Genomic DNA, 24292 nt, shown 5'->3' on the forward strand with positions numbered 1-24292 from the left:
AAATTAACTACATATTAAAGTTAAGATTGAGTCTTTAAAATACAGAAAGTATATAAGTGAACATTTTAAAAGTAGGATAATTTATGCAATAGAGGGTTGCATCCTCATATGACTTTCAATTAGAAAAGATCAGCAAAATTTAGCATTTTTTGACCTTTTATTGATAAAATTTTAGATGATACACCTATTGGTATATTTAATACTTACTGGTAGTTAGTAATAATTAATGTATAAGAATGTGTGAATCTAGTGACTGAGAAAAGACTATTATTATTTAAATCAGCCTTATCCTTAGGCAAAGAAAATAATAGAGAACAAAAATGCCCCATTAAGCACATTCTCTTCTTTCTCCTCTTACTAGGATCAATAGCTGGCATTATTATGGCTAAAACATCTTGGCTGTCTCATTCTGACAGCTTCACAAGATGCTACGTATAAATGTGATCATGATTATCTAGAAATCCTCAAAAGTTAGAAACCTACTGCATGAAAAAAAATTACCTAAATATTTTTATATTAAATAGCTAAAGGAATTTTTTTAAATAAATTGGCTGAATTCTCAGAAATTCTTTGGTTAAATAAAGTGTAAAAATAAACAACATACTGAATTTAGCTTCAGAATATCCTTAATCAGTTGTTTACATCTTTATAGAATATTGACATTATATTTGTTTGTATTTCAATTCTTCCTTTAAGAATTACTCAGAAGCTCTAATCCGATGTTTAATCCATTGAGAAAAACTGAATCTCTGATACCATTTAATGACTAGTTATGCTATTGAAAAAATTTTGTATGTAAACAAAAATGGGTAGCTAATCAGGAATAAGTGAAGAATGGTAGGAAAAAGGATGTTTGCTTCGAATTTGCTGGTTTCTTTGCTTACAAAAATTGAATTCTGATTAATCAGAGACATTTGTCTTTACTCTGTTGGTGACATGCATTTGATTTGTGAAGCTGTCTCTTTCAGTAACCTAAAAGCAGTTACCTTCATTAAGATCACCAGCAGAAATGAATGTGGGAGCTAACTTCCTTCTAGACCTCCAATTTGAATTTAATCTATCAATTCAGAAGTCTGTGATGATGTTTCAAAAGGAGAGTTAGGGACAGATGCAAATTAAATTTGGCACATAAAACATAATGGGGTTTTAGGAAGCTTTGTTTTACTTACTTTGATGATGGCTACAACAAAATATTTGTGCAAAAACTATGTTAAATGCACTCATGCAGATTGTAGTGACATAAATAAGGATGCCTCCTTGGGCTTCTGTAAGTCTATTTTAAAAATGATTACTTCCCATACATGATTTTGCAACATAGTCAGTTTGTATCATGAAGATCTACTTTTTGTTTTGTTTTCTCATATTGTCTCTATTTAACGATTAAGTATGTTTCAAATATATTATTGTCCTATGATTTTTGTGCTTTCTTATTGGTGAAATGTTGTAGTATACAACTCATGTTTTTCACAGCCTCTTACTAAAGACATCTATTCAAGTATTATATGTACTACACATTTGTGTGACATTATAGCATACCAATTTAGATTATCCTTGTTATAATTAGTATGCAATTTCAAGAATCTACTTAAAATGTATTAAAATTCAGAGTCCTGACATTTGAAATTTGGATGCTTTTAATATGACAAAGGTTATTCTATGGAGTTTTGTTATCATATGAAATATTAATATTTCACAATGCAGTTTTGATGAAGTACAATTTGCCAAGCTTGCATATGATAAAGAAATTAAATGCTTACCAAGGGAGTTCAGTAAAAATTAGAGCCCTGTCTGAACATCTGCTGGAAATTTTATTATCCTGTCCTACTGACAGTGTGGGTCCCTCTTTGTTTTTCTAGATTGACAGCTGAATATTACACTGATTTCTATAGCAAGCGTGTTTAGGTGAACTTTGTTTCCCTTTTTTTTTTAAATTTTTGGAGCATTTGGAACATGCTTTGACTTTCATCCTATATATTTATATATATACTCTTGACATTTGTAGATACCAGATTGAGGTCTAATATGCTATAGCAATGATAGACCATTGACTTACAGTGAAATGCCAATTGATATCTCAGTAAACAGAAATATTATTATTCTTTACTGTGCAGTCTGTATAGAGGCTGTATGTGCTTTCTTTAGAGAGGCAAATGATCAGTCTTTTAATGTTAAATATAACAAAGACCTGTGTTTGCTTTTGTGTTAAATAGCATAAAAATTGGCTTTTATTAACTATATTCTTCCTTCCCAAATCAGAGTTGCTTAGAGTTTCCTAAAATACCTAGATTGCTTTTCTTGAAGTCCTGTTTATAAAGACAATATTGGAAATATCACTATAAAATGATATTTAAAATATAATTATAAAATTTTAATGTAAATATATACTGAGTTCAAGTTTAAAAAGGTAGGAAAGAAATCAGTTGGTCAAGTTTAATTAAAGCCAAACTCTCACGACAAACTGATGTAATGCTTTAACTGGCAATATTAGATGTTGTTAATATTTCATATAAAATAACCTCCTTACCTGTGTTTGCATTATACTGATAGAAAATAGAAAACGTGTTTTGGTTTTGTTAATTTTATTTTATTTATTTCTCTTAGGTAGCAATATATTATATACTTCAAATATATAATATCTAACTGCAGGGTGTATATATCTTTACTACACAGATAAACTCAGAAGGGTTTACCACTATAATAAATCAAATTCAAACCTAAGCAGAAGTTCTGTTCATTTATAAGCTATATATATGCTATATATATATATATACACATACACACACACACATATACACACACACACACATACCTATATATATATATATTACAGTACACTTGTGATTGATTTTTTAATATCTCGAATGCATATATTTTATTTTTTAAGTATCAAATAATTAGGTAAATAGATATACAAATAATGAGTTTCTCTCAACATAAAATACTGAAAACTAAAATCTGAGAAATATTTAAGGTTCTTCATTATTTCTTTGGCATCAAAGTATTGATTGTAACTGTTGCCATAAAATAGTCTTATACCACACAGCACAATGCTGAGTGTATAGGAAGAGTTTGGTAAATATTTCATAAATATTCTTTGGATAAATGAATTAGTAAATGAATACATAGATTTCTTGGCAAGAGCATATTGAGCTTATTTTTTTTCTAGCCACATAAACAGATAGTTAACACAAAAAAATTGACTGTTCTGAGTATTGATCTCAATCAAGGGAGAAAAGGCCAATTTAAAATTTTCATATCCTAGGTTGCTTTTATAGTTTATGTTTATATGTCTAAAAATGAAAATGTCAGTGGAATTTCTAAGTGCATAGACTGCATATTAAGTTTTAGGTTGTTGACTAAGCCTTTAAAAATACAGAGAATTTTTTAGAAAACAGTGTAAGTATCACACAGTATCAGCAAGGGGAATAAAAATTACCTGGCTGAATTATCTAAGTTCATGTGTGAAGAGCCCTGATGAAAAAAAAATGTAGCCTGTTCTTGAATACTTTTAGTGATAGAACATGCTAGATCTTTAAGGCAATGCAGCCAGCTATAGGCATAGAAAGATCTAGTTTAGAAATATATTTCATTCATTGTTCCCAAATCAGCCTTCTCACAAGTTGCATCCATGTTTTATAGTTCTGCCCTCGGAGACATCATGACATAAATTAATCTAACTTATTAACATAAATGAATTGTTGATTTTAAAATATGGTGTTTTTTTTTTCTTCTTCCAAGTAAATAAATACCCTAGAGAAAGGCTAATAAGTATGGAAATGTAGTGCCATCTAGGGAAAAGAAATTTGACCTGGGCAATTCTAGTCTCTGTTCAAGGTTGCTTCTGTATCACTGTCTTGAACTTATTGTTTGAAATTGGAGGTCATTGTTATGATTATTATTTTTATACATATTACTAACTACCATTTATTGAGTACTTAGAATGTATGGACATGGACATTGTCAAATATTGTTCATAAGTTATTCATTGAATCTTCATAATATCTCTATAAGATAGTAAATTTGAATGCCATGGGTAATAGGAGCACTGACCCCCTACAAAGTTGAAAATCTGCTTATAACTTTATAGTTCAACTCTCTGTATTTGTGATTCCACATCTGCAGATTGGACCAACCATGGGCCCATATAGTACTTAATTACTGAAAAAAAAAATCTGCAAAGAAGTGGACTGTGTAGTTCAAATTTGCACTGTTCAAGGATCAACTATAATAGTCTGAGAAAGTTAAATAATGTGCCAAGGCCTTGGAACAATTGCTTTTTCACTCAGTTAAACTACTACACTGGTAGTTTGGTTGAAGGAGCTTCCCAGGTGGCCCAGTGGTAAAGAATCTGCCTGCCAGTGCAAGGGATGCAGGAGACACAGATTTGATCCCTGGATTGAGAATATTCCCTGGAGTAGGAAATGGCAACCCATACCCATATTCTTGCCTGGGAAATTTGATGGACAGAGGAGCCTGGTGAGCCACAGTCCATGGAGTTGCAAAGGGTCAGACATGACTGAGCACACACACATACACACACAGTTTGGCTGAGCTCATATGGGAAGTTCTTCTGCATCACATGGTGTCTGCTGGGCTCATTCATGCCTTTGCAGTCAATTGGAGGGATGCCTGGGGACTGGCATGATGCCTCCACTCATGTGTCTAGTTGAAGTTGCTGTAATTGCTGAGATGGCTGGCCCCCATCCATCTCTTCATAATGTCTCTTTCCTCTTGGTGTTCTAAGAAGGCAAGAGTGGAAGCTTCAAGGTCCATTGAGACCGAGACCCCAGTCACACACTGTCACTTCCACTGTACACTCTGGGACAAAACAAGTTACAAGATGCAATACACATGCTGTAGGTAGTGTGTTTATAAAGACAGTTGCAATAATCCTTCCATGCTGCATGTATGCAGCTTTGTGATTTGATTTTGCTGTTTTTCCCACCATTGAGCAGATGGTATTTACCTATTTCTTGAATGCATGCATGCTAAGTCGCTTCAGTTGTGTCCAACTCTTTGCAACACTATGGACTGTAGCCTGCCAGGATCCTATGTCCATGGGATTCTCCAGGTAAGAATACTGGAATGGGTTGCCATTCCCTTCTCCAGGGGATCTTCCTGACCCAGGGATCGAATCCAGGTCTCCTGCATTGCAGGCAGATTCTTTACCACTAGCACCACCGGTGAAGCCCATTCTACTCCCAAGTAGTGGTTCCCTAATCCATTGTCCTATCCATTATTGGCCCTACCTTCTGGACTGTTGATTCTGTCTTCTGAGTTTTGTTTTGTTTTCTTTTGTTTAGAAAGGACCAATCATGGCCCATGTTGGCAGTTGAGTAGCCTTTTCAGAATATTTCTGCCCATAGAAAGTTAGGAATTCTTATTCTTTCCTTTATTTTGAATTATCCATTTTAATCCTAGATCATAGTGATGTCACCAAAAACTCTCTTAAAAACCTTTCAAATCATGCCCCAGAGCCACATCCATAATTATTTGAGACAGACTTCTCTCCATTTTGAATATGTGTTGCTGCTATGACAGCGTCCTAGAGATGCTTAGAATCGATATTGTCTACTTGGAAGAATCCACTAGGACTCCTGCAAAATCTTTGTAAGGTTCTAACGAAGTATCATATAGAAAAGCTCTTGATGCAGTCTTTACCCTGCAGTCATTTCTTAGTTTGAAGATCTTCTTCCAGGAGAGATAAAGTATAAATAATAGCTTTATTTTCCAACCCAGCAAGTGCTAGTCTCATTTGCTCATCTGCTTTACTCTAGCAATCAAATATATCCTTTTTGGCTCTTTTTCTCTATTACTGTACCTTACTATACTTGGGAAGAAACACTCAACAAACACTTAAAGCATTCTGTCTAGAGATATCTTTAGTCAGATCCACAAATGCATTATGTACGTTTTCTGTCTTTTGAATTATCACCAGTGACATTCTTGCCAATTGTTCTGTCACTACATAATACAGTCCACTCTTTTCCCAGTCTCCAATAACAGTTTTCACACTGCATTCCCAGCTTCCACTAGCATTCTTCCAGACTTTACTAGCAGACTATTCTTGAGTTTTCAAGAGAGGTTTCTGCCTGCCTTCAATCTGAAATCCATTGCCACATGTTTTAGACTAGCAAGCATTTCTGTCTCACTTATTTATTGCTATATATCAAACTGCCCCATAATTTAGTGGCTTAAAACAACAAATAATCTGCTCTTGATCCTATAGTTTGGTAATCTGGTCAAGGCTCAGTTGGGTAAGCTTCTTTTTGCCCCATGTGATACGTTACTTGTTCTGTCTGACACCCTTCTTGGTGGCTGACTGGTCCCTGACGGCTTCATTCATGTTCTTGGGTCCTCAAACAGGACCCAGGAGCATAGGTGTGGCTTCTCTCACTCAGCAGTTTAGATCTGCCATGACTTGTTTTGAACCCCCATCTATTTGATACAAATCCAGACTCTTTTCTCTATATATCCTCTCTGGATAAATTCATGTCTAAAAATGAAGGCAGTTTGTCTCCACCAGCATTTGGAGTTCATTTGAACAGGTGCACTGAGCGTCTCCCACCCCTTGCTTCAAGCAAAGTGGCACTGAGGAGTTTATGTCTACTTTGGTTCTTGAGAGGTGGGCCTGGTAGGGGAGAGACAGATTGATTAAAAACCTCTGGGAATCCATTTTCATGAAAAGCCAGTCTTCCTGCACCATCCTTCTCCAACCATACTGTCCTTCCTTCCTGCCCTCTAACATGGTCAGCTCCTCCATTTCTGAGGGCTGTTTTCCTTGTGTTTGCTCTGCCTTCACGTCTTTATACAACTGCTCTTGCTTCTCTTTCCGTTTTCACATGAAAAATTTCCTCAGGGAATTCTTTGCTGACCACTCAAATCTCATTCTGTCTGTCCCACATTTCCTTGGTTGTTCTTTCTTCACTGTGCTTGTCACCATATGAAATTACCATGTTCTTAATCATTTATTTATGTGTCTACTTTCTGTTTTAGCCATTTGAAGTAAGCTTCATAAGAAGAGAGATGTTATCTTTCTTGCTCGCTACTGTATGCCCAGTGCCAAGAACCATGTCTGGCAGATAAGAAGGACGCAATGCATACTTGTTAGATGAATGAATAATTATAGGCTTCTAATTTAAACCACAATTCCACATGACAGCTCTTCAGTTACTTGGAGACAGCTCTCATGTCCTATCCACAAGTCTTTTCTTTTCTCTTTCTAAATAGTCCTGTTTTCCTTCCCATAATAAGGTTTGCACACTTTTTACCATGTCGGTTGTCTGTTCTCCCATGTGGATTTCCAGAATCTTGTTTCAATCCACATTATCTTAATTGAGAGGAAGTTGCTGGCATTTGCACAAATTGCTAGGACCTATCAACCAGACAAAAATTAGGACTAACACTGTCAGGACTATAAATACTGAAAATAATCTTTAACATTGTTAAGGGGAATTTCACAAATAAGTTTCACAATAATATTTTAGTGCCTAGCTAATTCTCTTTGGATTACAATACAGAAAATCACAATTTACTCTTGTAACTCCTTTTGGAAAGTCTTATGAGCAATGAAGATCTGTGTTTGTAAAAGATTATATCAAAACCAATATTTTTTTATTATTGCATTTCTAAATTTCCTTATCATGAAAATCTGTGAAACAATAAATGAACAACAGTTCACTGCATTATTTTCACTGCTGTAGTTCTGGCTTTAAATTTAAGTAATTTGTAATAAGTAATTTGTTTTTACTGTATGGTATTGCTTTCCTAATATATATCTATACATTAAATAAGGACTGAAAATTATTTAAGCACGTTCAATATAAACTTTTCATCTGGGAAACTTTTAGCATGCTAAAACCATCAATGATTTCTGTGTAGTAACAGTTTGATTTTCACATGGTTAGTCAACCCAGGGATCGAACCCAGGTCTCCCTCATTGCAGGCGGATTCTTTACCAGCTGAGCCACAAGCGAAGCCCAAAAACATTGGAGTGGGTAGCTTATTCCTTCTCCAGCAGATCTTCCTGACCCAGGAATCGAACCAGGGTCTCCTGCATTGCAGGCAGTTTCTTTACCAACTGAGGTATGAGGGAATTGAAGTGAAGTCACTCAGTCTTGTCTGACTCTTTGCGACCCCATTGGAGAAGGAAATGGCCACCCACTCCAGTACCCTTGCCTGGAAAATCCGATGGATGGAGCTATGAGGGAAGCCCTTTGTTATTTAGATGAATTATATTCATAAATTTGACTGAATTTACAATTTGTAAAATTTATGCATCCTCGGATTATAAAGAATACGTTTTCTTAAAGGCTGCAGTCCACATGTAGTAGTCCTATGAGAGATTTTCATCCAAGTGTTCACTTCAAGACAATTTAGCAAGCTCTCCTCTGATATAACCTTGATTTCTCTAACAACAAAAGAATATTGCGTGCCCATTATTGTTTACACTTGCAATGATGAAGCTAAATCTTGCAAGTTAGACCAAAGTTCTAAATGAATAATTTTCAAGTATGTCATGTATGCCAGGCTTAGTTTATTCAAGAGAATATATAGATTGTGATGTTTCTAAACAGATTAAACACATACTTCTAATTTTAAGCATAAATCTTTCAATTGTAACCTAAGTAGTATTTTTAACCTGGTGCATTATTAAAGTTATTTAAGGTGTTCTCAATTTTTTGTTTTTACTTTCTATATCACCATTTGGGCCATCTGACTATGGAGACCAATCAATTTTCCAATATAATTACATCTTTTTTCCACCTTTTTTCCATTTCAGACTGTGATTTTACACTTGTTAATTAGTTAATCATTTTGGTAGAATGGTTAAAGTGAGACTCAAATAAGTTTTTTAATAATATAAATTGACGTGTACAATTTTGATCTGAGTTAGCTAGTAGCAGAACCTAACGTAGTGGAAAAATACCTCTTATTCAGTTCCTTTTTTTTTTAAGCAAATGGCATCAAGGTTAATGGAAATTTCTCATAATTATGGCTAATGGAAATTGTCTCAAAGTATAATCCTGCTGTTGGGAAACTGATTTCATGTTCCTCCTGTCTCAATCTCAATTGCAGATTTTAAATTTAACTAGCTGAAAAATATCCGTATTCTAGATATATTTGAATGATACAGTCTTGGTTAAAGTTAAGATAACTTGAATTCCATAATACCATCCTTGGATTTGTATTTTCTTTCTTGATTTTTAACAAGAGGCTAGTCACACTACATATGGATACTCTTTATCCTTCATTTAAGTATGTTAGTTGTTCAGTCATGTCCAGCTCTTTGCAAACCCATGGACTATAGCCAGCCAGGCTCCTCCATCCATGTAATTTTCCAGTAAAGAATCATTCATTTAAAACAAAACTTTAAATATAAAAGCCCAGTGGTTACCTCACTTTCAAATTTTTTTTAAAAAACATGCCTGCATTGGCTATTTTGTTATTTTATAAGAATTTGTTCAGTTTTAAATTGTAGTTGTATTTATGCTTCTTTTTCTTAGATGACTTGTAATGGGCTTTATATTCAGTATTCACTGCTTCATAATCACCACTATTTCTGAAATAAGGTGTCACTACATGCTTAAGGAAGTAGCTGCTTTTTTAGAGAAACATTCAGCAACACTTTCTCTTTATATATCACTTACCTTTACTTACCCGACTTCCCCATCTGCTTCTTTCGTTTCAGCTAAGTCCAGTGGCCTTTTTATCCTGCTCTGCTTATTCATTTGCACGTTTTCGCACAATATCCCATATGTTTGGAACAATTTATCATTAGTTTCTGCCAAATTCACCCTCTATTAAAGTTAAAATTTATCTAAAAGTGTCATGAGTGTCACTTTTAGGTATATGGACTAGACTAGATGTATTCTGAGAGCTGCTGTTAATTGTCTTTATATACACTTTTTTTTTTTTATTTTATTCACTCAGCATACATTTGTTAGGCACTGGCCATTCATATAGTATGCCTCTCTGAGTATATGTGTGTGTAAATGGTTTTGCTCTAGAAAATTTAAACTCGTTCAGAATATGCACCAAAGATGCAGGACTAAATGTTGACACCAGACAGCAGAGATTATTAGACTAAAAATGTGACTTCAAAATAAGGATTTTACTTTTTTAAAAAGAAAACTGACTTCACATTTGAGCTGTATCTTTATTTTAGGCAGAAGGAATAGCACATGGACATCCATGGTCTTGAGTGTGCCAAGCATATTTAAGTTTCAGCAGCTGAATCTTAAGTGAGATTCAGCATGTTTTGCAAGGTGGTATAAGTAGCTGTGGTGACTATGGGAAAGGCCAGTTGTGCTGTGAATTTAAATGTGATTGTATAGACAACAGGGACCTGAAGGGGTTTTAAAGCAGAGGAATTGTGTAATTCAGTTTGGAAGTCACTATTAATCATGATGTAACTTCCATTCACCATTTCAGTGATCACTTCCACTTCCCCTCCCAAACAGACAAAGTCTCTCTTTTCTGAGTAATCCATTCTAGTCAAGGGATTTATGTTTCCATTATCTACACTTTAATTTTACCATTTCTCCTTACAAAGACTTCTTCTCCTATTCTAATATTTAAAGGCCAGTGATGATGCAAGTCCTCTGTCACTGTGTTGACCAATTATCTTCTCTACATTCTTTAAACATTTATAAAATTTTACTTAATTGATAGAATTTATTTATTAAATAAGATAGAATGGATTCTTTTTTGTTCCTTTTTTCCTTTCTTAAACGTAAGCCTCTGGAAGGCAGCTCCAATTGAAGGGGTTGGAAAGTACCTACTTATTGACTATTTCCCTAGTCTAATATGTTTTAGAATTTAACATAGTATTAAGCATTATTGTGAAGAATAAATTTTTAAATGTCACTACTTCACGATGGGCTTCCCTTGTAGCTCAGCTGGTAAAGAATCCGCCTGCAATGTGGGAGACGTGGGTTTGATCCCAGGGTTGGAAAGGTCCCCTGGAGAAGGGAAAGGCTGCCTACTCCAGGGTTCTGGCCTGGACTATACAGTCCATGGAGTCACAAAGAGTTGGACACGGCTGAGTGATTTTGACTTTCACTTTTCACTTTCACTTCATGATGAATAATTTTATTTTCTTGGATAAATAGAATTTTTACATCTATATTATTCTTCTTTAGGACTCATACTTTTTTAGGCTCACATGGGTTCTACAAAAATTCCTCCAGTCATTAGGGAATACTCTCCCCCATGGTTCTTTTGGGGCTTCCCGGGTGGCTCAGACGGTAAAGAATTTGCTGCAATGTGGGAGACCTGGGTTCGATCCCTGGGTTAGGAAGATCCCCTGGAGGAGGGCACGGCAACCCACTCCAGTATTCTTGCCTGGAGAATCCCCATGGACAGAGGAGCTTGGCAGGTCCCAGTCAATGGGATCACAGAGAATCAGACATGACTGAGTGACTAAGCACAGCACAGCAATGGTTCTTTGAGTCTTTGGTTATTGCTTACTCCCTGCACAACTCCTGGGAGCCCATTGGGTTCATTAACTTTTCTCTGCTGAGACCTCTTTGCCTCTCTAGGTGTCCCTATTGAATAGAGCTTAAGCCTTATTTTATAGGGTTCCTAACTGGTCCATATTGCCTTTGCACTGACAAATTCTAGGAGTACAGACTGGTCAAGGTACAGTTGCATCTCCTCTAGCTCCTCTTTCTGTAGCAGGCAACTCAGGCTTTACCCTTCAGACATGTCAGAGTCGGGCACCATGCATTGTGCTTTCACCCTTCAAAAGGGAAATAAAATTGCAGGGAACACATATCAAGTGTTATGAGGATCTCTTTTTAACTACTCTCTTGGAGTTTGGTATGGCAATGAGACTCAAAACACACCATTAATGTCCTCCAAAGAAATAATTTTATAATTTCCAGAATGCTTTTGTATTCTGTTGAAGGTAAAGGGCATAAGGATTCCTTAAGCAGAGTTTTGTCACCTATTTGGAAATTTACTCAACGGGAATTTAGTTTTGTCATTTATTTCAATTCCCCTTAAGATCTCAAGCAAAATTTGTATTTCAACACAGTTGCATTACTAAAGTCTATGCCAAATTTAAATTATGTGAAAAATGTGTGACATTTTATGATATTAATTATGTGAAAATAAATTACAAAAATTTCACAAAATTTCTTTCATATTCAGAAAGTTTTCTAGATGCTGAGGTTGTCACTTAATTGATTATTTCTGTTTAACATGCCATCAGAATTGTTTTAGTCCAGATCTTCCACAAAAGAGTTGCTGAGATGGGATTAAATGTGTTAGAAAGTTATTAGGTGAAGTACCTGTGAGAGAAAATATGAATGAAGGCAGAGAAGACTGGGAGAGCTGTAAGACAGCAGTGTAAGTCTGGGCCCAAGTGAAGGAGAGGAAGGAAGGGTCAGTGGGAGTATTCTAGAGTAACTTGCAGTTAGTCAGTTTTCAGCAAAGCCTTTGTTTTCCCTTTTTTATGGTTTTCTAATGAAGCTCAGTTTGAATTAAAAAAAAAAAGTAGACATAAAAAATGATTTGTAACGTGAAACACCATGTCAGTAAGAGTTGCAAATATTATTACCATCTGCAAGCCAAACTAAAACATTATAATAGTTATGTAACCATTTATTAAAGCATAGAAAATCACTGTAATTTTGCCCATCTCCTTGAAGGAGTTATCTCCAGTAGTATTACCCACATCTGAACCACCATGAGTTCTCACAGAAATACTATTCCAGTTTCCTACAAGAGCCTGTCTGCTTCTGCTCCTGCCTTTCCTGCATGCCAGCCTGCCTACCATAGGCTAAATGGTCTCCTCCGTACTGTAGTCTAACTGGTTTCTTACAACCTAAGTCACACCACGCCACTCTTTTGCTTAAAACAGTCTAATGGCTTTCATAGCTCTTAACTAAGATCCAAAATTCTTGTACAGATCACTTTATCATATAGGTTCTGCCTGTCTCTCAGACCTCATCTCATTCTACTTTTACCAATTAAGCTAATGTACTTATTATGTCAAATTTTTTTCTATATTATTTACATTTTCCCATTAGCAATGGTTTTCTCTTCCTTTCTTTCTTTTTTTTTTTTGAATGTAAGGGCCCAAAAGTTCTAGGCAAGAAGAACAATTAGTGAAAAGCCATAGGTGAGAATGAAGTTGGCTCACTGGATTTTGTGACTTTTAAATCATCCCCAAAACTTCATCTTTAATGTTTCTGAAAAGAAAAAAGGTAAAGAATTGTTGTTTCTTATGGCTGTTGGAATCCCACTAGTTTCTAATCATAAAATCCCCAGAAAAGGGAAAGTCTTTTAGAAGGGTCAGAAATTGCCCTGCAAAGAGCAGTGGATGTTATGTGACATACACATGGGCTCAGAGAAAAACATTTTTAAAAATGCTTTTTCATGTAAAACTTAGTAAGTGTTAATGTAAATGTTAAAACACCAAGATATGATTACTTCCTGATTTCTGAACCCGTTCATAATTCACTGAGAACTAGGAAATGCTTCCCAACTCTAGAATACATTCTGTTAATATGTGTGGGGTTTGTGTCTGTGACTGTTATTAACATTAATGGGATTTAATCGAGTAGTTCTCTTACACACAGAGCAGAAAATTCACTCAAATTATTACAGGCATAGTCAATCATGGAGCATAATTCATAGTACATGTGATTTACAGTTTTACATTAAAACATGAAATAAGATGTAAGAAGTTGGCTCTAAGACCATTTTTGGAGTGGGTACTTAAATATCTTTAATATTGAACTTCCAGTATTAAATAAAAGACAAGTTTATAAACAATTCAATAATTGGACAGACTACGTATTGATTTTTTCCTTTGTTACATAATATTACCCACTTCTCCATCCAGAACCATGTGTAGTAGGTTGAGGAGTGCTAGAAACATGGTTGCTGTTGTGTATTGGAATGTGGAGAGACGGAAAGGCTGTCACAGCAGTCAATAAGATCTGAGAGGTGTTGACTAATTGCCTGCTAATTACACAGTAAATTGTCTAATTAAGCTGATGGTTAATTAGGGTACGCTTGCACAGCAGTCTTGTGGAATTTGTGTCTGATGTCTGGGAAGCAGCTTGTGTAATTGGCAAACTGGTAAGGACTGGCAGAGAACACGACTGGAAAACTCACTGCCAGTGGATGACAGAATAAGGATTTTGTGGAAACAAAAGGGCTTTCATTTTTAAATGAAAGTTTTGTTTCAGTTCTGCAGCTATTCTACAGTGAGCAATTGAGAAATATATTTGAAACCTAAATTATGTGAGTAAAGGAAGGCTTAAAATGTGCTTCAACATGTAAATATGCTGCTTGCCTGGAAGTTATCAGCTCTGATACACTCTATCACATTATATTAATGCACACATTGTGTTTTTACAGTTCCTCCTTTTAACATATGTTATTTGGTATCATGTGCCAAAAAAAAATCCCACGTATCTAAGGAAAAAACTGCCTCTTTATGATAACATAAAAAATAGCAAATATGACTGATGGAAGATTTGGAATTGAATCTTGGGTGAATTATTTAATATTTCATTTATGCATCACCAAGAACCATAAAATAGTAGACATGCTACAGATACAAGTTTGAATAATGCTTTAAAGAAATGAAAAATATTATTTGTAATGGGAGAATTTCAGTTTTATTATTTATGCAATTTTACCATTCAAATGAATTTTGCTTAAATTTAGTAAAATGTAAGAACAGAATAGTCTAATATTAAATTATATGTATTTCATTTCTAAATGCATGTGAGTAGTGCTGGAGGAGTTACGAAAAATTTTAGTACTTTAAAAATAAAAGATCTAAAAATGGATTTTGTTGCTATTGTTCTTTATAGCTGAGGAAATATAACTTCATTTCAGAAAGTTATCTATGGTTTAAATATAAACATGAAAATTCTCCTTGTAAGTAAATTAAACTAATGCTTTGAAAAATATAGGCCCTTTATAAATGAAGTGAGGTATATATATATCTCGCCTTTAAAGGAGACCTGAAGCAAATGATTGCTTCTGCCATTTGCCTCTAGATTCCAACATCTTTGAGGATTTTGAAATAAGATTTTTGAATAGAACATTAGGTTGCATTTGAAGCAAAAGATCACAGATGCACAATAAATCTTGTATTTATACTTTTATGTTAATAAAGAAAGATAAAATTTAAGTGTTTCAAAACTAGATTTTTGAAAGATAAGAAGCCCTTGATTAAATTATAGTGTCAACATTTCTTTTCCTGATTTATTAGCAAACAAACCACATGTATGCATCTGATTCTGATGGCTCAGATGGTAAAGCATCTGCCTAATCCTCTGGAGAAGGAAATGGCAACCCACTCCAGTACCCTTGACTGGAAAATCCAATGGACGGAGGAGCATGGTAGCCTACAGTCCATGGGGTCGCAAAGAGTCAGACACGACTGAGTGACTTCACTTTCACTTTCATGCATCTGATTAAATGAATGTGTATGTTTTTATTCTCGCTGTTTTCCATGGAGGATTTGAAGTTGTGTTTATGCTATATGTTTAAATAGAAAGAAATATACCTTATATACTCTGAAAAAATCTTTGAATTAAAATTAACTTTGAAGTTACATGCATCACAAATGCATTAGGAAGTATCACTATAAACAAAGCTAGTGGAGGTGATGTAATTCCATTTGACCTATTTCAAATCCTAAAACATGATGCTGTGAAAGTGCTGCACTCAATATGCCAACAAATTTGGAGAAGTCGGCAGTGGCCACACGACTGGAAAAGGTCAGTTTTTATTCCAATCTCAAAGAAAAGCAATGCCAAAGAATGATCAGACTACCACACAATTATATTCATCTCACACGCTAGCAAAGTAATGCTCAAAATTCTCCAAGCCAGGCTTCAGCAATACATGAACCGTGAACTTTCAGATGTTCAAGCTGGATTTAGAAAAGGCAGAGGAACCAGAGGTCAAATTGCCAACATCTGCTGGATCATCAAAAAAGTAAGAGAATTCTAGAAAAACATCTATTTCTACGTTATTGTCTATGCCAAAGCCTTTGACTGTGTGGATCACAACAAACTGTGGAAAATTCGGAAACAGATGGGCATACCAGACCACCTTACCTGCCTCCTGAGAAAGCTGTATGCAGGTCAAGAAGCAAGTTAGAATTGGACATGGAACAACAGACTTGTTCCAAATCAGGAAAGGAGTATGTACGTATATTGTCACCCTGCTTATTTAACTTATATGCAGAGAATGTCATACGAAATGCCAGGCTGGATGAAGCAGAAGCTGGAATCAAGATTGCCGGGAGAAATACCAATAACCTCAAATATGCAGATGACACTCCGTTATGGTAGAAAGTGAAGAAGAACTAAAGAGTCTCTTGATGAAAGTGAAAAAAGAGAGTTTAAAAGTTGGCTTAAAACCCAGCATTCAGGAAATTAAGATCATGGCATCTGGTCAAATAGATGGGGAAACAATGGAAACAGTGAGAGACTTTATTTATTTTGGGGGGCTCCAAAATCACTGCAGATGGTGACTACAGCCATGAAATTAAAAGACCCTTGCTCTTTGGAAGAAAAGCTATGACCAACCTAGACAGCATATTAAAAACCAGAGACATTACTTTACCAACAAAGGTCAGTCTAGTCAAAGCTATGGGTTTTCCATTAGTCATGTATGGATGTGAGAGTTGGACTGTGAAGAAAGCTGAGAGCCGAAGAATTGATGCTTTTGGACTGTGGTGTTGTAGAGGACTCTTAAGAGTCCCTTGGACTGCAAGGAGATACAACCAGTCCATCCTAAAGGAAATCAGTCCTGAGTATTCACTGGAAGGTCTGATGCTGCAGCTGAAACTCCAATACTTTGGCCACCTGATGCAAAGAACAGACTCATTGGAAAAGACCCTGATGCTGGGAAATACTGAAAGTAGGAGGAGAAGGGGACAACAGAGGATGAAGTGGTTGGATACCATCACCGACTTGATGGATATGAGTTTGAGTAAGCTCCGGGTGTTGGTGATGGACAGGGAAGCCTGAGATGCTGCAGTTCATGGGTTTGCAGAGAGTCAGACACGACTGACGATTGAACTGAAGTGCATGACAAATAATAATTTTACTCCTTTAACAAAAAAGATGTTTTTCAAGCTGTTTTAAACTGATACCTTAAAGTATTAAGTCACAGATATAAAAAAGATATAAAAATATTCTTTATTTCAAGGATAAAGAAAAATCATATTCATTCCATATGGAACCTTAGGTTATGAAGTCTTTTTAAAGAAATTATGCATGATAGAAGAAAAGTGAATTTACCAAAGGAATACAAGGCTAAACATTGAAATTGCTTATTTAAAACTAGATATCTTTAGGGAGAAAAATCATATAGAGGTCAGTGTTTCAAATGCCAACCATTCTATTTTTTGATTTACTCAGTTTTTCATTTTATTCCTTAGAGAGTAATATGAAAAATTTATTTATTGTTAGTGAGATAAGTTTGCATAAAAAGAAATCAAGTATATCTGTCTATCATTCTAGGTAAAGTTTTGCAAAACGCTTTTTACAAAGCACAAGCTTCAAAATAAGTTCCTCGTTTATGTTTATATATAAATTTCAATTTTTTTTCTATTATTTCAAAAGCTAGATAGTTTCCATTTATATATAGCTAACACAGGAATAAATTATACATATCCTGATATCATGTAATTATCTGCTGAGAACTTATAATATTTACTTTGACATATATATAGTATATAAAATATTTGTGTATATTTTATATGCCTAGATATTTGTGTGTGTTATGTAATCACAGTTTCTTTTTTAATTATTTGGAAAGTTTTATCTCTGAAATTAAAGTATCAGTGTAAAAAATATAGTATTTAGCAATCTTAGCTATCAACTTCATTATAGATTTTTCTTTTACAATTTATACATCATAAAGTTTACTCTAAAAATATGGATTTTATTATTTTTTAATGTACTCACAGAATTGCATAACCATCACCACTGTCTAATTAATTTCAGAGCATTTCCATCACTCCAGAAAAGAACCTTTATACCTGTTAACAATTGCTCCCTATCCCCTCCTACCCCTCAGTCCCTGGAGACCAGTAATATGCATTCTTTCTCCATGGATTTGCCTATTTTGAACATTTTATACAAATGAAATCAAACATATGTTACCTTTTGTGTCCAGTTGCTTTTATCTAGCATAATATTTTCAATATATCGTTCATGTTGTAGCATGTATCCAAACTACGTTCTTTTCTGTGGATATATTAATATCTTGTTTATCCATTCATTGGTTCATGAATATTTAGAATATTTTTTCCACTATTTTTGCCTATTACAAGTACTGTTTTCTTGAACACTTATGTATAAGTTTTTAAGTGGATGTATGTATTCAATTTTCTTGTGACTATACCTAGGAGTAGAATTGCTGAGTAATATGGTGACTGTATGTTTAAGTTTCATTGAATCACCAAACTTTTCTCCAAAATAGCTTTACCAATTTGCAGTCCCACCAGCAGTGTGTGAAGGCTCTAATATCTTCAACACTAATCAACATTGTTGATTGTCTTTTTTTATTACAGCCGTCAGAATGAATTTGAAGTTTTTTCTATTGTGATATTGACTCCCAATATAATTGGTAACTAAAATAGTAAAAGTATGAAGGCCTTATAATTGCATTAATATTCTTAATAACATGTCGTCATGACAGCTAATTATTATAACTAGCTGTTAACATAGCTGCCATTTTTCATTCTTCTCTCTTGATCTTCAAAGTATGGTCATTAGGAAAGGTTGATGCACTTCCATTGGAGGCATAGAGTGAGAGCAGGTCTGAAAATAAGAGTTTAGGGTGGAAGGTGGAAGGCACCCTGTAAAAAATAGCCAGTTCATATGGACCTCTGGCCTGTGGGAGATATTGTTACAGGAAGTCATATACTCAAAGAGTAGTCTCTTATTAATTGGTCATTTATGTAGTTCAAGGGAATGAATAAATATTCCAAGCTAAATTATGAGCCCAACTTAAAATTAGACACCTAAGGAGAAACATTTAATACACTCTTGATAGCAAGATTAAAGAATATTACTCTAGGAGTCTGGATCAAATGTTTTCCCCTGCTTTTGCTGCCCTATTTGGTAATTTTCTCAGTCTAGTTACAATAGCACAGATCATGAGAGTTAAAAAAAAATTACCTTAGCTATAACTCCAGTCTAAGAGCTCCCATTTACAGATGAGGAGAATTAGTCACAAATTAATTAGTTATCAGCTTTGTTCAAGTTCATGTAGATGGTATAGGGCAATCTCAAACCATGTATTTGGTACTCAACACTGTATTTTTAAAATTTTTAATTGGCATTAGTTGCTTTACAATGTTGTGTTCATTTCTGCTGTACAGCAAAGTGAGTTAGTTATATGTATACATGTACCCCCTCTTTTTTATATTTCCTTCCTAGTTAGGTCACTACAGAGCATTGAGTAGATTTCCCTGTTTAGCATTATATTTTTATTAGAACTATATTATCTCTGTAGTTCTTTGTTCATTTTTTAAGGATTACAAATTGTTGAACTATGACACTACCCTTGCTCTTAGAGAATTTAACATCTGCTGGTGAGATACACTGGTATCCAATGCACACACTTTGTAAAGCATGTTTAGAGAGGTAGAAAAAGGGAACCAGAAAAATACTAGACCAAGATTGGGAGAAAGGGATGTCATTAGAAAAAGAGATGATATTTAAGAGGGGTTCTGAATAGTAACTGTCAGAAGAAGAGGGAACAGGCAGTGCATAAGTAGCATGTACAAAGTCAAGTAGAGAGAGAAAGCCCAGTAGAAGCAGAAGTACGGGTTGAGCTTCCTCACAGGGATGATACATTGAGAATGCTGCTGCTGCTGCTAAGTCGCTTCAGTAGTGTCTGACTCTGTGCGACCCCATAGACGGCAGCCCATCAGGCTCCCCTGTCCCTGGGATTCTCCAGGCAAGAACACTGGAGTGGGTTGCCATTTCCTTCTCCAATGCATGAAAGTGAAAAGTGAAAGTGAAGTCGCTCAGTCATGTCTGACTCTTAGTGACCCCATGGACTGCAGCCTACCAGGCTCCTCCATCCATGGGATTTTCCAGGCAAGAGTACTGGAGTGGGATGCCATTGCCTTCTCCGATAGTGAGAATAGGCAGAGTTAAATTAGAATCAGGTAACAAAGGGCCTTATTTGTTCATTGGGGAAGAGCTTATAATTTTTTTTTTTTTCTTAAAGGGTAACGGATGGACTTCATGTGAAAATGACAAGATCAGATGTGTTTTTCTGGGAAAGATTTCTCTAGTACCAGGCAGACAGTTTTTAGAAAATAGCCATGCAAGAGTGGGAGGGTCAATATATTCACTCCACAAATACTTATAACAAATACTCTATTTGCAAGCACTGTGCTTGAGCACTGAAGCTAGAATAGGGAGGAACATGACAAGGAGCTTCCAGATTTCATGTAATTTATAGGAGCTTTCCATTAGGGAAGAAATGGTATTAGCCCATGGCTGTAGACTGAGTAATATCAACTTATTTAGTGTATATAAAGGAAACTACAGTAGCAGCCTTGGTGACTGATCGCATGAAGCCAGCGATGGGGAGGGACAAGGTAAGAACAACTCCTGGATCTCTGACTTTGCAGCTGTTTATGTTTGTGCCATTAACAAAGGAAGTGAAGAGAAAAACCTGGTTTCTCTGTTGTGTGCCAGTCACTGAAGTAGGATTTTTCAGTAGCAAAAGAAAATTGTCAATGGGTACTTTCATTCTCCAACTTAATTACTTCAAATATTTGGAAAGAAAAGGTCACCCTACTGGAAGAACTGCAGTTATTAAAATTGAACTGAAAATGTTAATAATTTTTCAGATGAAATATAGGTATTAATGTAGAGTTTGAAAGTTTGAACTCAATATAATTATTCCAAAATTAGATCTAAAACTAACATGTACAGGGAAAAGTTAAATAACAGAACAGGATTTTAAATCGATATGATTAATTAACTTGATATAAATAACTTGAGTATTGCTATGTTTATCTGTAAATCATTTATCATGGTACCAGCTGTAAAAGTAAATCTTAATAATAATGATAATGATGTGTGTCATCCTCCTACCCAGCAGAGGTGTCATGACAAATTGTTAACAAACTGTCTTACAGCACTTCACAGATTCAAATACTAAGGTAATAATAGTATAGTCAATAAAATCAACAATGGAACAAATAACTTGGATGCAGCTTAGGAAGGGAAATTTGTTAAAACTTTGGGTTCACAAGTGAATAAAGTACCACCAACAGAACTCTTCATCCATTTAAGTCCATATTTATATTTCGACTCTTAAGTTTCTATGAGGGAGAGAGAACACAGAGAAAGGCAAGAAAAACATTTTCACAGTTTATTGAGATGGGGGGACTGATCAATCTCTCTCTCTCTGTCCCTGTTCCTCTCCCTCTCTTTCCTTCCTTCTCTCCTTCTTTCTCAAATGGAATATTGACTATTCCCATAGAATCCTTTTCCAAATCCAGAATACCCCATACACATGTTTCTTACATCTGTGCACTAGCTTTCCTTGTTCAAGGCTCATTTGTCTTCACTTTGATCATTTCATGAACCCCTTCAAAGGTCTAATTTCAATGGTGTTTCCAAACAGAAATTAATATACTTATTTTCAACCAAATTTAGCCACCTAAAGTAGATTTTGGCATGTCACTACTCTGTCTACCTGTAGACGAAAGTTCATACTCCTTAGCATATTGTGCAAAGTCCTCTATCATCTCAACCAGCTTTTTCTTTGCCTTAAGATGTCCACTCCACCGTTTCACAAAAGGAAGTTTAGTAACAGAAAGCCTAAGATTTTTTAAAATAGTAGTGTTCCCTTTGTAGCATTATACAATTTCTGAAACCCCGTGTGTCCTTTTTATTATCCAGTCTCCAGACTGTGCTTGTGCACAAGATTTATAGACTGCTCACTGCTATAGCCGCACCTGCCTAAGGGCACCCTCATGTTCCCCCAGCACTTGTTCATGCAGCCAGGTCCCGTCTGAAGAGCCCTCCCCATTTTATCCCCTACTAGAAACTTAATTTAGCCTTAAAATTCCCTTAAAACTTAACTCCCTTAATATTGTGTTCCCATAAACCACTGGAACTCTAGAATGACCTGTTTTAATAGGAAAAAAAGACAAAAATTGCAATGAAATTTCAACACACTGTGTAGCCTTGTAAAATGAAGTGAGTGAACTATTATCCAGCTCTTTTCTCCTCTACCATGCTGAATGTTTAATTAGAGTTAATTAAAAAATCTTTTTAGAGTTACCTGATTACCAGATTTATGTCTCTCTGAGAAACTAATATTGTATATTATTAGTTTCAAGTATATAGCAAAGTGATTCAGTTATATATGTATATATATATTCTCTTTCAGATTATTTTCCATTATATGTTATTACAAGATACTGAATATAGATCCCTGTGCTATTCAGTAGGTTCTTGTTTTTTATCTCATTTGTATATGAAGTGAAGTGAAGTTGCTCAGTCGTGTCCGACTCTTTGCGACCCCATGGACTGTAGCCTACCAGGGACCTCCCTCCATGGGATTCTCCAGGCAAGAGTACTGGAGTGGGTTGCTATTTCCTTCTCCATCATTTATATATAGTAGTGTGTATATGTTAGCTTACCAGTTTCCGAGTTCCCTTGTTGTGTCTTCTACAGTCGTATTTCAATGCCACGGACATAGTCACCACTCAGCAAAGACCAGAGTCCTCTCCTCTGTTCTCTTCTATTTCAAGTTAGGACTTTTTTTATTCTTTCAGGTGGCAGCATGATGTAATTTATCATTTGATACAAACTGGTCAATAATACATTTGTCCTGATTTAGCTATAGGTTGAATTTAAGTTGCTGTAAGTTTTTAGAAAAGAAGTGAGAAATTTATTAAAAGATTTACTATTGGCTTCTTTTAAGCTATCTTATTTTATGGGACAAGATTACTCCCTCTTAAATTCTATTGTTCTTGGGATCACCTTTGACTATTCATGGGTCATCCTTGTTTTGTTGGTTTTATCTCTCTGGCCCTTGTTCCAGTAAGTTGTTTTATATGCTATGAATTCCCAGTTCTTGGACAAAAATGACTCAACTCCAACATTCACCCATATTACCAGTGAGGTTTTGTGTTAAGTGGAGCTCATTTAAATCCAGTGCCTCCACAGGGAAGGCGATGACCCTGGAATCACGCCTTTATTTCTTAACGTTTTTAAGTACTGCAAATAATTTCAGAGGCAATGAAAAAGTTTCTTTCGAATTGAACTCCCCTGAGCTGTGGATTTCCATGGCTTTCTTCACTGCTGATGTTTTAGTACAGTGGTATGAATATGAAAACCGTTAGTACTAGGGGATTATCTTCTCCCTGGTGCTCTGTGCAATATTTTAAAGGTGTCCTGACATTATAGATTATGCTGAAATAATAGAGCTTACTCGGTATTACATTCTGTATTCATATTTACTATAAAATGTATTGCTATAGCACATTCCTTAACTTCCTATAGAGAAGAATATAATGTACAACAGAAAAGTACATTTTTTTAGAAACAGCAAAATGAAAGTTGTTGATTTTAAAAGACATTTTGTCACAGATGAGTGAGAGAGAAAGAGATCAAACGAGCAAGTCTAGCCAATCCAAGGTTTCATTCATGCATCTCTTCTGCTTAGTGCTTTCCCCTTCGGTATCATTAGCATTTTCATTTCAAAAAATGACAGTCTGCAGTAGAAGCAGTAAAAATGTTCAACCTGTGGTTTAAATTATTGATTTTTTAGAATATTGAAGCAGTATTTCAAATGGATTTTGTTAGAGATACTTCTGGGTGGGGGCTTTCAAAGGTAATTTGATATCCAAAAGCCTGTGTATTTCAAAGACTTTTCATTCTTTGAATTTCTTTAGACTCTGGTTGATTGGATAAAACTGTTTATTGTCTTCAGGATTATAAGTAGCAGATCATTGCTGCTTGAACTTGAAACATATCTTTGCAGACTGTGTTCTTTGTGATTTATGCTGTATGTTCATACTATGATCAACTGGAAAAATAAATCTTCATTTGGAAACAAAACCCGATTTAAAATGAAGGAAAACATATTGTGATTGGCATGCATAGAAGGTCAACAGTTGAATGATAGCTAGCTTATTGTAATAAAGCATCCAAGGTATGGTTCTGTAAGGATGGATTTTACTGAAGCTCCTCAAATTTGTGTTATGCTCATAGGGAGTAGAGTGTGGCTACAGAGATTCTCCTTAAAATCTTTTTAAGTC

The 24292-nt window shown here is 35.2% G+C and overlaps 1 protein-coding gene across 1 annotated transcript in view; it reads left to right on the forward strand.

Annotated features, from left to right (window-relative positions):
* DPYD (dihydropyrimidine dehydrogenase) overlaps nucleotides 1-24292 on the forward strand; it is a 930468-nt gene that overhangs the window by 459614 nt on the left and 446562 nt on the right. The gene's annotated exons all lie outside the window — the stretch shown is intronic.

The sequence above is a fragment of the Bos mutus genome, chromosome 3 (assembly GCF_027580195.1).
Source record: "Bos mutus isolate GX-2022 chromosome 3, NWIPB_WYAK_1.1, whole genome shotgun sequence".
Lineage (NCBI taxonomy): Eukaryota > Metazoa > Chordata > Mammalia > Artiodactyla > Bovidae > Bos > Bos mutus.